This window comes from Fulmarus glacialis, unplaced genomic scaffold (assembly GCF_000690835.1).
Source record: "Fulmarus glacialis isolate BGI_N327 unplaced genomic scaffold, ASM69083v1 scaffold43553, whole genome shotgun sequence".
In the NCBI taxonomy this organism is placed as follows: domain Eukaryota; kingdom Metazoa; phylum Chordata; class Aves; order Procellariiformes; family Procellariidae; genus Fulmarus; species Fulmarus glacialis.
The window spans coordinates 9,074-22,532 of record NW_009201805.1 but is presented as its reverse complement, the minus strand read 5'-3'; positions in this window follow the sequence as shown (position 1 = coordinate 22,532).

The window sequence follows — 13,459 nt, the reverse complement described above, 5'->3', positions numbered from 1 at the left end:
TCAGAGACCTTGGCTTAGAGGCTCTACCGAGTTATACCCCACAGAGCACCAATTTGTAACTGGATGCCAATGATTTTTGGTTGCACTAGGTAGGTGCTGAGCCCGTGATGCAGGAGTGAGGATTCTTGGTGCATCTCTGCCCAGCCCTCCCCAATGCGCACCTCGCGTTGCTGCTGATTGACATTATTCACCTGTTGCGGAGCTGAACTAACAGCTTGCCAACTCTGAAAGAGAAGCTGCGCTAGATGCTCATCTAGCAGTATAATGTAGTAGACTTTGATATGAGGCTGTGTTTCCTCGCCTCCCTGTCTACCAATTCTGATGACATCTGTTTCATATTTCCCCTTGATAGAAGTTTTGTGACACATTACAACATACAAAGCCTGACTGATTCCTAAAGCAAGCTTTACAGAGGATTCGTTTATGTGAAAAAAATTACGCTTGGAATGTGAAAGGGGCCAAGCTCTGCTTGGAGATGAATCCAGTACTTGCAGGGAGTTGTTCCAGTTACTGCTCTAAATGCTGGATCAAGGTCCTGGTTGCAGCCCTCTATCTTACGAGGATTTCCAAGAGAAATCCAACAAACATGTTACCTGGACAGTTGGAGGGGTCAAGTTTGTTATACGATCAGAGTCATAGTAACCTGAGAGAGGGACACAGGTGAAACGTTGCTCAGAAATACCTTGAGGAGCTGAAGGAGATGTATCATATACCCAAAGCTAACACTTCACAGAGAGTGCATACATGTAAATAGGTTTTACTCATGTGAGTAAGCCTCCCAGAGCTGCATAATAGACTGTGTGGTATGTGTCTCCTTCAAAATGATAATAAAGCTTTCTGATTGGAAGTATTTTAAGCCTTGATGGTAGTTCTGTCAGTGTTTTTCCTCTTCATCTTTTTTTCCTGCTTCTGAAAGATTTTAAACTGACAGCCCTGGGGAGTGATGTTTTCTTTTATCTATAGGAGATGTACGGTATGGCAGGGTAAGGCATCCCACCTTCCACTGGAAGGACCATTGGATTAGGAGTTTGTGCTGTTGTATAGTATATTCTGTGTGTGCTGTTATACAAGGCATGTGGGGAAAAAAATCCGTATTAGCAGGGATGTCTATACTCTCCCACATCTTCCCCCTGCACTCTTCTTTAATGGTGACACCAGACTGGATAATAAGAAGCATCTTGTATAAAAAAGAAGGGAATCTCAGACAAGGCTTTCAAAGTTCATTTTGTTGGCAGCTTTTTAAGTGGAGTTTTTTAGGCTCTTCTGTTTCAAATACCATAATACTTTTTGAGTTAGTAACTATGAATTACGACAAGCTTTCTTGATATGCCAGGTTATAATCCTTCAGTGGTTTTGTTTATTTCAGAATATAATAGGAAGCCGTATCAATTATCATGACTGTATAAATGTTGTTCCTCTCTACTAGAATATTCATCTTGAGACATATCATCAGATGTTACCTGTTCTGACAATCACGTTTTTGTGCCATTGTTGGGCAACAGAAACAAAGAAAAACAAAATGTTAAGAGTGTTAGGGATAAAAGAGTGTTGAAACTGTTGTTCTTTTCCTGTCTTTGGAATCTCTGAGATCTTGAATGTTTTATTCCTGGCTGTTATTTTGTTACCACAGTGTGAATAGAAGTCATTATCTGTAAACATTTGAAGAGAGAGATGATTTTCATAACTTTAAATCCTACAAAGGATTCTAGTAATCTGCTATGTGCATGCCAAGGTAAAGCTCAGCCTTTCATCTGGTCTGATCCCACCCAGTCAGTGTAAAATGTTCCTTTGGTGAATGTCTAAAGCATACAGTATTTTTTGTGAGAGGCAGACAAAAACAAAAATAGGAAGCCCGGCCTTGACGGCAGCAGCAGGAGAAGGTGTATTATAAAGAAAGATGTATTTACAGCCTTCAGGCCGTGCTCAGTTGGTAAAAGTTTATTTTCATAAGTTTTCAAAGGAAGCCTTATTTTTTATTTTGTTCTGAATTAATCATTGAATGTGATCTTTGTCCAGATCTCTATAGTCTCCAATAGCTGAGGGGCAGGGGACTCACGTCTGCTCATTCTCAGCAGTTTGTCAAGAATTTTCTGCTGCAGAGCTTTTGAGCTAGTATATAAAATTAACAGGACCATTATAATGAACCAAAATGCCAAGAAGGAGTCAATATGAGATGGGCACAACAGTTTATATGCAAGTGTAATGTGACTGGGGTCAATAGTGGTGTATAGTATTTTATGGTTCTGCATCCTTGATTCAAATCAGGGCTTTTGTGTAACCTGTACGAAATGAGTTGGCAAGTCCCACTCCATCCTCTGGTGAAAAGCTGTTCGTAACATGGAACCCACACCGCTGACACCGAGGGTCTGACTTTTTAAGGTGCTGAGCAACTATGTCATGTTCAGATTCAATGGGAATTGTGGATTTTGATCCTAAAATCAAGCATTAATATTTCCTCTTTAACAGTCTCAACAGCAAGACTGATTGTCGAGTGGGTTATGCCGTACTGAGCTGTCTTCTGTGCCCTGGCGCTGTTCTCTGCAGGTCAATGCTGACGGAAGGGACGGGGAATTGACAGCATTGTAATGTGGCACATATTAAGTCCTATCACTTATTCTGCTTTTAAGGATGCAGGACAGGAGTGGGAGACAGGAGGACTCACACTGTGGGGCTGTGTGAGGGGGCAAGGACAAAAGAAGTGGAAGTGGACTAAAACAGCAAGAGAAAAATCCCTTTCATGGGCATTGAGTTGTGCAGTGCTGTTATTAGGGAAGAATGCATAATACTTGCAGACAAGCTCTTTTTCTGTCCTTGACAGGAACAGTAGCAATTTTTTATTTACCTTCTGCAGAATGTCATTGTGATTGTATTTGCTAGTTGCGTTGAGAAGCTGGATCCAGAGGAAGTTCAGAGGTAACTGCTGGATTGTGAGCAAGCTATGACAGACTGTGAGATAGGCTGCAGCTGTAATTCAGTCACTGGTGTCCACACTGTATTGTCCGTTAAGGCCTGTCAGTGCACACAGCACCACACACAGTGTGTGTCAGAGAGCTTCTGCCTTGATGAGCTTGGAGACTAAACAAGAGGTGAGGAGAAGAACCAGAGAAGAGAGGTCCTGTGCGTATGCTAATGTTTTCTGATGCTGCAGTTTTGAGTGGTGCTGTCACTTCCACGTTTGTGTGTGCCATTAGTTTGGATAAGGATTAACTCATACTCTGAAGGTCACAAATGGTGTTCTCAGGATGTTAATGCACTTAATTGTTATGTTCTCCATAGGGTATTTTTCTTTAATCTCCCCTATGAATCCATCATGGAACGACTGTCTCAACGGAGGATTGATCCCATCACTGGGGAAAGGTTAGCACTCATGTCTGATGTTTAACATTTTTCAAGACTGCCAGTGAGATGAAAGCACCAGATAGACTTCATAGAAATCTAAGGAAATTCAGGAATATTGTACTCTTGCTTAGGGACTCCTTAAAAGGGAAGTTAAAACTTTCACAGCTACTTGAGTACCAACCCACCTACCTGCTACAGCAAGCTCCTGTTCTCAGAATAGGGCATTTTAAAATCTTGGAGCCTGAAATCTACAGTAGCAAGTAGCTCAGGCCTAACATTTTAATGGTAACTAAATTGGTTGGTAAAATAATGCTGAGGGAAGATGTCTGAAACCTAGCCTAAATGCAGATGGTTTTCAGACATTCCCGTGGGAATTTTGAAGGCTTCCCAGCTGGGGAAAATTGAAAACTTGCTGCATTTTACTTCCCCTAGCTCCTGTGATGGTTCTGTCTGCTGTGAGACACTAATGTATTTCCTGCTCAGTAGAGCAAACTCATTTGAGTCACTGAGTCACTCTAAGATTGAGTTCTCAAATGTGGCAGTTCATCTCACTGGCAGTCACATCACCTTGTTTCACCAGTGACCTTCAGGTTTGCTGTCTTCTCCACCCTTGTTTTTTGGGCAACAAGTAACAATGAAATATCTTCCTAAATACCTGCTGGAACTGGTGTGGATTTGCAACTTCACTTGTTGGCTGTTTTTATGATTCCCCACACTTAAATTTTAAACCACTATTTTACTTTTCTAATGGTTAAATGCATCCTGTTGAATCAAAGACAAATACTGAACCCTCAAAGATTAAGGTCATAAATACTGGATTTGTCCCAAAGTGATACATGATTATTCAGACATCTCACTTGAGGTGCAACATTAACTTATGACAGCAACAGTGATTTGCTGTAATTGTTCTTTCTTTTAGTAATAAGTGATGCAGTTGTTCAGAAGAAATGAACAGTGTGAAGCATATCATTCACACATCTTTGCATTTCTTATCATTAGGATTAGCCTGTTCAGTATCTGCTCCAGTTAACATGCTTCCTTCTTCCAAACTCTGGGTTTTATTCCTTCCAAATTCATTGTGAATTGAATTGTTTTAGATGCTGTATCTAATCCTCGGCATTATGATAAACCTGCACCACTGGCTACAGTGCAGTGAAGAGGGTGGCCTTCAGCTGTGCTCTAAATAATCCTAATGTGGAATGAACTCTGCATCCGCATCATTATACCAGCTGGAGCTGTAATGCAGTTCTGTGCAGAGACAGAGAGACTCTGCTTCTCTCCTTGGTTTTGCATCTATCCCAACAGTTTCAGAAAATTTGGCTGTACGGGAAGAGGGATAAACTGGTTTTGTGTTAGAGCACAGGAGACATTTACTCAGAAGTAGAATTACCGTGACAGGAAGTTTAAATACATGTTTGCAAAAGAGTTTTTAGCAGTTGTTGGGAGCCTTTGGCAATGCAGAAACATTGTCAGAATTCTTTTTGGTGTCAGCTGTCTGGGCAGATTGAGCTGGACTGCGGCACTGCTACAGGACTCTGGTGATGAAAATCCTCTGTCTTGCTGAAGCCTGCTGACTAGTTGAGTGAACCTACAATTGTGAATTCAGGGAAGCCAAATTCTGGCATTTTGGAAATTAGAAATAACCAAAACCTACCTCAGAATGAATTAACCTCTTTTTATCTTCACCTACTATAAAAAGATGTTAGCAATTATTCTACCTGGTATCCGCCCAGAAATAGAGACCAAGGTAGAGTACTTGTGTCTTCTTAATTTCTTCCAGTGATCTTTAGTACTAACAGTATTAACCCTACTGGTAGTGGCTTATCAAGAGGAAGCATACCTGTCTTTCAAGCTCGAGCTTGTGGTGATTTGGAGACTGTGTGAGCGAGGGCTGTGCTTCTGCTACCCTTCTGCCACTTGCTGGAAGCCCTTGGCCACATGCCTGCTAATAGGAAATACTTTCAAAATTTAATATTGGTGATCCCAGCCCTGTTGCTGCACTTTTGAATCTTGGCAGGAAAGTCCCCAATGTCTGAGAGCCTTAAACACATTTTAAGTTACAGGTCCTTCAGCGATGCCTGGACACAGGGCTATGTTTGGGCTCACTGATTCAGTGCAGAGGAAGCACTCAAAGTTTGGCAGTTTTTTCCTGACTCAAGTCCAGCATCAGCATAGCAGTAAACCACAGCAAAGATTTTTAACAGATGCTAAGGTTTAAGGTTAGGCTTTTTTAGATGCTTTTTTAAAGATAGGAATCAAAGATTACAAGTAAAACATGTTACCTTGGAATTGGATATGGAACAGATCTGGAAATGCTTCTGACACTCGAGTATTGGGCATGTAATAGGGATTTCTCCACACCTCGTGTGAAGTATATAAACACTAGGAGCACTCTCTCTGTGTCACCTCAAGAGAAACTCTTGGCTTTTCAGTATCCAGGATTTAGGAATGACAGATTACTTGACCTGAAATTTCCAATCATTGTTTTAAAACCCCAACCTAGAGTAGAAAGAGGCACTTCCAGGGAACTGTGATAGGCAAAAACATGGAGTATCTTAGGAAATGGCCGCTGTGTCCTCAACTTGAGCTGAAGCAGTGGCATTTGTATCTCATCTCCAGATACCACACTACATTCAGACCAGCACCCACACCAGAGATCCAAGCCCGTCTCAGGCAGAACCCTAGAGACATGGAAGAAAATATTGAGACGAGTGTGGAAGGCTATAACGGGAATCCCAAGGAACTGGAAGATTTTTATGAAGATGCCTTTCATGTCAATGCTGACCAAGATCCTCACGTTGTCTTTGAGTTTATAGAAAGCTCTATCATTAAGCCCCTTCCATGCAAAAAATTAAAAAGCTTATAATTAATAAGGATGATTTCGGGAACAGTTGATTTTAAACTTTTCCCTGTAATGTTTGCAGTCCAGTCACTGAAGTGGCAGGTTATCACAGGTGAAGAGGAAGTCAGCCAAGCTGTGTTAAATTTGAAGCTCACCAAGGCTGAGTGAAGTAGAGAGAGTAAGAAATTGTGGGGAAATTTGGGGGAAATTTTTTCAGCTTTTGTTTTGTGATCCAGGGTATGAAGCACTGTGGCTGAGGAAGTTCCTGTGTTTAATTCAAATATCTTTTTCTGATTCTGTGATTCAGTGAATAGTAGTTTTGTCGTAACTATGTAATACCATGAAGCCAATTTGGAGCATTAAAGCTATTAGATGTGTCTGTGTCTTAATTCACTCTGTGCTCTCCACCAAAACTACACACGCACTACCTGTCTGGCTTACTGTCACACTCTGCTGCAAGCAAACAAAAAAGCAAATAGAAAAATGAAGCTTACAGCTCCGCAGTGCACTTTCCCCAAAGACAACTGCAGTGTTTTGAGGCCAGGGTGCAGAGGTTTTTACTCCCTTGTTAATTCAGATTGCTTAAAAAGTTCTGACAAAACACTCTGCAGATGCGCTGCCCATCCCCGTCACCCTCTTCTGCAGTCCAGCCCTGTGGTCAGGCAGAAAGACTCAGAACAACTGGAAAAAATATCCAGAGCCATAGAAAATTGGTTGCAGGTTCATCCCTTTCAGAACCCAATTAAGGACATAACGAGCTGCAGGAGCAGATAGGTTACTAAATTCTGTTTTCCTCAGTGGCTGCCCTGGCTGAGCTGTGGCTGGGCAGGTTGGTGCCTGGATTTTTTTGCTCTGCCTGGATCTGGCTGCAGTAAATGCTCAGGTAAGTCTTTCTTAACTGGAAAATCCTTGATGAAAAGCACAGCAGTCTGTTAGCTAGCTCAGACTCTGGAGGCTAGAGCCTGAAATGCACATCCTTAATGCTTCTAAGAAAGGGGTGTAATTTACTGTTGTGATTCCGAGGAGCACTGAGTTTGATGCCTCTATTATGTCTCCCTCTATTTCTCCCTTGTGTATGAGTGTGAATTCCCTTTGACCAGGGGATGGGGAGGAGTTTCAACTTTCTCCTGGAAGCCTCTGTATCTGGGAAGATGCAGGAGGCATGTGCCTTGTCCTGTCAGGGAGGGCAGGCCTTCAGGAGCCTTTTGGTTTTAGCTGACTTCTCTGATCCTATTGCTGTAAATAAGTTTGGGTCTTTGTTACTGCCTTTAATCGTGCGTGTCTAGGTCTGTATGGAGTGCTGTAGGGACGTACATGCCAAATTCCATCCTCACACCTGTAGAGTAAATTCAGGTGGGAAGACCCTGGTTATCCAGATGGCTATGGGGATATTGTATCATTTTGGGAGAGTTTAAGGTCAGAATTTTCAATACCTTTGAGGGGTTTGGTGAATGGGAATTGAACTTTCTAGCCTTGAGGGCAGCTTTAAAAAAATCTCAGAATGAATGTCTTTGAAATGTAAGAAAGCTAAAACTCTGGCACCAGCAACACAAGCCGAGTCCTCTGTGCCTCTTGCGCTGAGAAATTCCAGCTCGTAGTGCCTGGCTGAGGCAGTGGCTGCTCCCACAGCACAGGGCCCAACCGCAAACCCTTGTGTAAAACTGGGCAAGGGCATTTGTAACAGTTCTACCTGTTACAAATGTGCTGTTTGGTAACCTACTTGGGCAGCTGTTTTTTATGCTATTGCTATAAAGATATGCTGTAGCATTTATGCATAATTGGGAGCCCTTCTATTAATAATACATGGGAAGCTCATCTTGCTAATATCACCTTCATGTGAGTGTTCCTACTAAATATTTTGATAGATGAAATGGATAGAGAGTGTATTTAAATACTGTTTGTACTGCAGCCAGGGTACAAAAGGGACAGTGCATCCTTAATTAGACAGGTACATCTGCTTAATTAATTTAGCTGTAAAGCCCTTTTTCCTCTTCATTCTTTCATCTATATGCGGATGCTATATTAGTTCCGCTCTGCTGGTTCCATAGAAACTGAGAAAAAGAGCTCGTCTCATTGAGATGCGCTTGGCATGTCTGGGTACGGAGTCTCAGGTCAATGGTCAACCCCCAAGGGTTTGCAGCAGGCCTGAAGTGCAGAACGTAAGGGTTAGCAGAACATGCTAATACTCGTGTAGAACTCTCCCTCGGAAACAACTAAAACAATTGACATTCATTTAATTACTGTAAACGAAACAGCCCCTGCATCACTTTGCATAGTAAAGCCTGTTAATACCAAAAAGGTTCAGTGGGTGGAAGGAGGAATTAGGCTTTTATAATTGGAATGCAACACTTGAAAACCAATTTGGTAACTACGCTTGATTTTATTAGCATCTTATTCTGGCAAAACAAATGTTGAGCGATGAGAAAAACAAGGTAAAGAGGAGGTGGTAAGAACGCAGCAGGGACCAGACGTTACTTATTGTGCAGCTTGCCCCGTTCTGAAATGGACATCTTTTATCATTCCGCTTTCCAAAGACGCTTTGCAGAGAGGGCTGCTTGGAGGTTGTGCTACACCCTATATATTATGCTGTTAATTATGTAGTTCAGCAACAAGATGAGTATGTCCAACTGTTCCACAAACTTTCGTCTCCACCTGCTCCAAACAGCAGATCCTTCAGGGCACTATGGTGGAAGGATGCTTGAACACCCCCAGGCAGGAGACCCAGTCCTCCAGCACCGTCTCTGCAGGGACCCCCTGTAGCTCTCGAAAGATTTCCCCTGCCGCCTCCTTTGGTTTCTCACTTTTCCCCGTAAGGCTTGGGTGATGGTGCCAGCACAAAAACCTTAAATGTAGCTGGTTTTGCCACCATCCATTCACAAGGTGCTGTAGAAGCTGCGGGGCTGTAATGAAGGAAGGGCCAGCAAGGTGTCCGTACAGGTCCTTAAGATTTGGTTTAGAGCAAAGACGGGCTTGGCAGGTACCTGTGCCTCAGTTCTGCTTCCCAGCTGGGCAGCTGGAGCTGAGTTGATCTTAAGCAGGAGCAAACTGTGGTTATGACCCTGTAACTGCCCATCTGTGTCGCAGTTGCCAAAGCTGAACCTGAAAGGTGACTCTTGCCTTGTCATACGTACTTCATACAGAAAATAGTCTATTCCCCTCTACCAGCAGGCTCTCCTGGGTTATTCTCCTGTTTGATTCTACGGAAGAAAAGAAAAGGTGATGTTAGGCCCCCTTCATCAAAGAAAGTTGCTTCTTTAGTAGAATTGTTTTCTGGAGCTGGAGTGCTGCCACGCGGCCGTTCGGGAGGCCAGGGAAAAGAGGGGTTGAACCTGTGCTGGCGAGGAGAAGGGAATGGCTGAAGGGCTCTATCAGACCCCAGGTCCTCTCCCAGGCTCACTGTTGTGTGACAGTGGCCATTGTGAGATTTTTATCATTAAGCTTTCTTTTTTTAAGTGTGAAGTCTTACGGTGAAGGACTGAGTGTTTAACTACACTGCTCTTTCTTGCCAGTCTCAGCTCTTGGGTACCCCATGTTCCTCCCAGGAATTCAGTCCCCTAAAATACAGACGTTACAAACAAGTACTTTACTTATTTATTTAGAATAAAAAAGGAGCAGGGTTACAATGCTACTGTCGCAGTATACAAAACATTCATCCAGGTCTGCTTCACGTTTACAAAATGTGCCATATACACAGCATCAGTATTCACAGCAACTTTGTCAGACCATTCCACGGACTAAGTCTCAAAGGAAAAATCCAGAAACTAAAGATTAAAACTCAACTTTGCTTTTCATTCAGCCTGGTGACCGCATGGTCGGCCAGCTACAACACTCGCACCCCAGAATGAAAGTAGCATGAAGAGATCAACTAGATTAGCGGAGCAATTAAATTAAACTCTCCTCTGCACAGTTCCATTTGGCTGGCTCTTGGGTTTTCCCTTTTCAGGGCTGGCCTCCTAGTTTCGTGTTAAATCAGAACGCTGCAGGGCTGGCACAGCCCTGTAACTCCTGCTGTAGGCTCTCAGCAATGCGCGAGTCCTCCTGCGATGAAGGTGCTCCAAACACTCACATTTGGGTTGATTCAGCCACAGCCTAGGACAGCACAGGGAATTACTCCGCTTTCTGCCCCAAACAGTGGTGTAGTTAATGCTAGTAAGTGCCCCACAGCCATTGCAACAATGAAAACAATCATCCACAGGCAGCTGTGATGCTCCTGAGGTCACTACCCGGATCATGACAGAGCAGCAGGAGTTCCAGGTCTTTCGAGTGAAGAGTGCTAAAAACTGAGTTAGCATTAAAAAATAGTGACAGAGTAAGAATATTCCAGCTGACACCAAGGGTCTGGGAACGTCTCCAGTGTAAAGTATGAGTTAGAACCGAGTACAGCCAAAGATGAGCACAGACAGAAATTTAAGTGAGAGTACGTGTACAAGGCCCTCCTCCGTTAGAAGTGAAAGCTAAAGCTCTGTGGGCATTGCTGTACACACATACTAACCTCTACAAGTTGTGAAAAACTATCCTGCATTGAGACTGCCTAGAGAAGGCTCGACTCCATCTCGTTAAGATTCCTGCACCTTTGACAGGTAGGACAGGACTCCAGATGAATAGAGCCAAGCTCAAGTTGTCCTTAACCCACATGGAGGGGATGAAAGCAGCTTTCCAGCCTGGTATTTACCAGCAGAGCTATAAACTAGCAGACATCTCCACGCTGACATTTGTACCAGTTCTGGTTAAAGAATAAACCCTACCCACTTTGATGTAACTCTGGAGTATAACCAGCGTAATTTGTGCGTTTACAGGCCTGATACAGAAGGCTTCAAAAGGGAATACAAGAGGGGGATGAGGACACACATACTGGTAACTACTCTGAGCATTTCACCTTTATTTACTGAGAACCCATAAACACCTTCTTCCATTTAATTTAGATGTTTACTATACCTCTGTTTAATCTAACTCTGACTTTTGCCATGCCTACCAATACTTTGAGGCTAAGGCTGCTATTGCCCTTACTTCCAGCTGCAAAAATATGAACTAGTGCTCTGCAGTAACAAATTTTGAAGTTTATTATATTGTTAAGTATTGGACTGCTACTAACTACACACTTGTAATGTGACTGCCAGAAAGAATTCAATAAAGAGCATGAACTAGGTTGTAAAATGCCAACAAGCACTTTACCATGACTGACAGTAGGAAGCAGGCACGTGGTGGTCTCTCACTGACATACCCAGCTCCGCTCATGCAGAAAGGCAGACAAGAGAGAATGAAGAGGTGCCTTCCTCTTCCTGCAGCCACCGTCCTGCCCCCCTGAAGATAATCTATCGGTAGGCACATCTAACTGGCCTTGCACATCCCTCTCTGCGCTAAGTTTAGATGTCAAAAGAGCAACAGCTTTAGTGATCGACCCCGACCTGCTCTGTGGTGAGGGCTCCGAGGAGCGGGGATGGGCGCTCCTCCTCATTCTCTCTCCGAAGCCATACCTGTAGATGGCAACTGAGACTCCAGCAATTGAGCCTGCAAGGCTACCCAGTTTGTGAAACAGTGGACAAGTAATAAAGGAAGGGCTCTGTATTTGAGAAATAAAAACTTGTACAAGTAAGTCTCCTGTAAATATTAGTTCAGGGCATAACAGCACCAGTGTGATTTGTTAGCCTTTAACTAGGCCTATAAATGTTTGCATTCAGTCCTTTTATGTCAAGAAACCCTTAATGAGGATAGACTAAATGGTGTTATGCTGCCCATAATCACTGATGATACATTAGCCAGTGGAAAACCTGGTAAGTTTAAGAAAATCAGGGAAATATTTATTGCCTGTATGTATGCATTAGCAACAGTAATACTTCCTCTCTAGGAATATACAATAGGATTTACAGGATGGGGGAACATACAAAAGGAAGGATGATTGAATAATGAAGTCCCCAACCCATAGCTGAATTAAGGTAAAAGGCAGCAATGAGTTCCACTCTCACCAATTCCAGTGGGAGGTGTCGTTTGAAGACCCAAGACAGAGTCCTCATGACCCCAAACTTTCACCTTAGTTCAAACAGTGGCATCTAGCACCAAGGCACTAAGAAGCTGTGCCGTCCAGAGCTGTTCCGCTTACCCATCGAGCCTGGACTAGCCTGGATTTCTTCATCCCAGCGGAGGAGGGATAAACTCGTTATCAGCATGAGTAGCAAATCTTAAATGCTGTCAGAAGCTACTTATCAAGGACATTGACACGTTAGCTTCAGACACAGAACACAGCATCTCTGCCTATTAATTCTCAGATGCAACACATCTGCAAATACCACAATCCTTTAAAAAAAAAAAAAGCAGTGCATCAAGAACCGCTTAGTGTCTCTGCTGGAGCGTTATTCTTCCTCTGGACATGAGGCACCATAAACAGCCACAGTGTTTACCACCAAATGGTGAAGTGGTTGAGGAGAGCCTTAAACTACTCACTTGTTTGAGGTATCTCGCAAAAATTAGGGAATAACTTTGCGAGATAAACTCAGATTTTGTGGGATTTATTCTTTCAATACTTTGTGTCTCAAAACAGACTGGGCCTTAATATCGGATAGCTCCACTGTATTAGTTTGAGAAGGCAGCTCTGTTAACGGCAAAACAGCACGAGGATCTGGCAGCAGGAGCTCGTACCTTCCTCACCCACTCGCCTTCCCTGTGTGGGATGAAAGCGAGGGTTTTGATTAGGACAACATGAGGGATAATGCATCAAGGTGCTGCTGCAGCCCTGCAGGTTGTTACAGTGCTCCAACAGGAACGGGACTAACCTCCACGTTCCTAGAACTGCAAGTCATGAGTCCAAGACAGTTAAAAGGTTTCCTGAAGGAAGTCTCAGCTGGTAGCTGGGCAGAAAAATCCAGTAAGATCAGCATCAGAGGTTAAATGTTACTGGTCTGAGGTGTGCTATACTATTCAAGCCTACGCTAGTTAAAAATACGCTTAGGGACCAGTGATGGTTTAAAAAAAAAAATTAAATCACAATACCTCTTTACCTGTTGTGAATGGGTCAGGGTGAGAAGTGAAAGCTTTGTGCTAAAGGATCTCCACTGGCATGCAGACAAAGCCGACATCATTGGCTTTAAAATTCCATTCTCCCAGCAGTCATAAATCAGGTTAAATAAACTGGCAATGGTATACTGAGTATCTACTGCCTTGAAAGACAAGGAAAATAAACATTAATGCTGCAACATCAACGCTAGGCGTACTAGAGCTTCTACATGTCTAAAGCATTAAAACTCAATCCGGGGAAATTCAAGAGAACTGCTAGAAGTAGTCACC